This window comes from Bos indicus, chromosome 8 (assembly GCF_029378745.1).
Source record: "Bos indicus isolate NIAB-ARS_2022 breed Sahiwal x Tharparkar chromosome 8, NIAB-ARS_B.indTharparkar_mat_pri_1.0, whole genome shotgun sequence".
NCBI lineage: Eukaryota > Metazoa > Chordata > Mammalia > Artiodactyla > Bovidae > Bos > Bos indicus.
Genome location: NC_091767.1, coordinates 2,433,211 through 2,436,050, shown reverse-complemented (window position 1 = coordinate 2,436,050; position 2,840 = coordinate 2,433,211). Strand labels below are relative to the sequence as shown.

Genomic DNA, 2,840 nt, shown 5'->3' with positions numbered 1-2,840 from the left:
CTGTCAACATAGGTGGAAAACCAAGCACATTAAGAGTTCATTTTCTTACAAATCACAGTGTCTTATTTTAGCATGGTGATTGAATGTAAATTTGTCCCCTAAAATTGACTATAATGAGAGTAATGAAGAAGAACACGAATGAACCCTAAAGACAGCAGGTATGGTGTCAAGGGAAGGTTTACAGCTGGAAAGCAGGACACATTTCAGCTTACTAAGCACAGTGGGGAAAGGAAAAGCTAAGACAGCCATCCGGAGGAAGAGGGAGAAAGATAAAGCTTTTTTATCACAGAACCTGGAATGGTTCAGGTTGGGCAAACAGTTACTTTCCAAGGCAGAGATACAGAGGAGGGACTAAAAGCAGAAGTGCTGGTTGGAAGTCTACTTAAGAATATATTTGATCCCAGAATTTCTATCCCTTTATAGCCCCCTTGCCACCTGGCAGAGGACTGGGCTTAAGTCACACACAGTTGCAGAAGAGTGGAACAAACATGAACAGGTGAGAGCTCCTGTGCCACAAAATATGGTTCATTCATTAGACCATCCCCTTTGTAGGGTCCAAGAATATGGGAAAAAGGAATCTATGCCTCAGGCAAGAAATGGGGTTACTCTCTAGAGAATCTGGCTGCTTCAAGAGAAAATCTGAAGATCCTTTCATCTGGGCACCCAGGAACAGGGGCCCCAAGACAGGCAGATGGAGGGAAGGATGGGGAGGGGGAGGGGAAGGGAGGGAGGGAATGAGAAGGAAGAGAAGGATAGGGCCGGGTGTGGGGGTGGGGGGCGGGAAGGAAGGGAGGGAGGGAGGGAGACACTGAGAGGTTCTTTACATTGGATGCTCTGGACCTGCCCCAGCCCACTTAACTGGGCCAGTGCTCCCATCCTCCAGCTGGTGGAGGCCGAGGATTCCCATCCATTCCTTCTGTCCTGCTCCAAGAGGGAGCCATCAGGTCTTAGAGATTAGAAGCTCCATCCCACTGCCCACAGTGCATGCTCAGTCACTTCAGTTGTGTCCAGCTCTATCCGTGGGATTTCTCAGGCAAGAATACTGGAGTGGGTTGCCATTTCCTCTTCCAGGGGATCTTCCTGACCCAGGGATTGAACCCACATCTTCTGTGTCTCCTGCATTGCAGGTGGATTCTTTACCCAGTGAGCCACCTAGGCTGCCCACAGTGCTCAGAGGTAACTCTGCCCTTAGAAGCAAACAAAAGGAAAACCCCCACGAGAGAAAACGCCCTGCTTACTTCCTGTCCCAGACCAGTACTTCCCCCACTCCTCTCCTGTGTGTGCTGACTCAGTAAAATCCATGCATCCACACCCCTTTACCAGCTCTATTTCCAAGGAACTTAAACTCAGACCTTACTTGATTTATTCAATTACATTAAGAAGGTCTTTACATCTCTGACAGTTTCAGAATAGGCTCCTAAGAAAACAACAAAAGGGATCATCTATTGGCCTGCAAGGAAAACAATAACTTGTACAAAGAAGAGAATGAAATACTATATGACACTATACAACAACTCCACTCTGGATAAACACAAAATACTCACAAAAAAATAAATAAATGACTTATTTAATCTAAATAAGAGGCAAATGTGTTGGGAGAACAAACAAAATATTTGTGTGGGGTAGCAAATTTTTTTTCTACATGAATAATTCAATAAATAATCCCTTAAAGACTAAATATAGTTATTTAGTATATGGAGGTAAATAACAGAAGAAATGGTTAAAAGGTTTGAAAGTGGATGACTTGGGAAAGCAAAAAAGGTGGAGCAAAGAAATGCTGCTTTTAATTATATGTCTTCTAGAGCTACTTGATTTTTTAAACTTTTCACAGTACTTACACAGATTCACATTTAACATATGTCTGCATATAAAAAGTACCTACTAATTTTAGAAAATCCATAAAAGTAAAAGAACATAAAAATAATCTATAGCCTTGATACCCCCATCAGAGATAATTATTTTTAACATTTTATTATGGATTGCCTCAGGTTTTTTCCCCTTTGGTTACTGTCTTTCACAAATTTTAATTGTTCTGTATATGGAATTTTCATTCAGTTAATGTTACATTAATATTATATGGGGTGTGCTCAGAGCAAGGCCCTGAAGAAATGGCTTGTCTGCTTACAACACACTGGGTGGGAATCTGTATTCTTCATAACAAAGGGCACAAAAGGTGTGGCCTTCCTACAAAAATCCATCATGTGTCCCTCACCCCTTCATGCGGCTGCTGGGCAGGACAGTGGGACAGGGTTTGGTACTGGAAGAAAAGCTGCAGTATTTGGTTGGGGTCTTTGTCACCTAGGGCCTGTCTGATCCATGTGTGGGTGGGCCATAAGTGATCTTAGAAAGGCTTTGAACCTCTCTTTTCAAGGAGAAAGAACAAAAAAGAAAAATAGATTCCAACTATATGGCATTCTGGAAGATGCAAAACTATGGAGACAATAAAAAGATCAGTGATTGCCAGGAGTTTGTGGGGAGATGAATACAGAAAGTACAGAAGTTATTTCTATGAGCAGTGAAAATACTTTGAATAGCATTATAATGAGGGATATACGTCATTATAGTTTTGTCCAAATCTATAGAAGCTGCAGCCGGAAAAGGCAGTGGCACCCCACTCCAGTACTCTTGCCTGGCAAATCCCATGGACGAAGGAGCCTGGTGGGCTGCAGTCCATGGGGTCGCCAAGAGTCGGACATGACTGAGCGACTTCACTTTCACTTTTCACTTTCATGCATTGGAGAAGGAAATGGCAACCCACTCCACTGTTCTTGCCTGGAGAATCCCAGGGATAGGGGAGATTGGTGGGCTGCCGTCTATGGGGTCGCACAGAGTCGGACATG

The 2,840-nt window shown here is 43.4% G+C and overlaps 1 non-coding gene across 1 annotated transcript; it reads left to right on the top strand.

The window, feature by feature from the left end:
- Positions 1-2,078: 2,078 nt before the first annotated feature.
- LOC139184716 (small nucleolar RNA SNORA11) lies at positions 2,079-2,203 on the top strand. Its single transcript, XR_011568280.1, has one exon. It is a non-coding gene; the product is annotated as a small nucleolar RNA SNORA11 (small nucleolar RNA).
- The last annotated feature ends 637 nt before the right edge of the window (positions 2,204-2,840 follow it).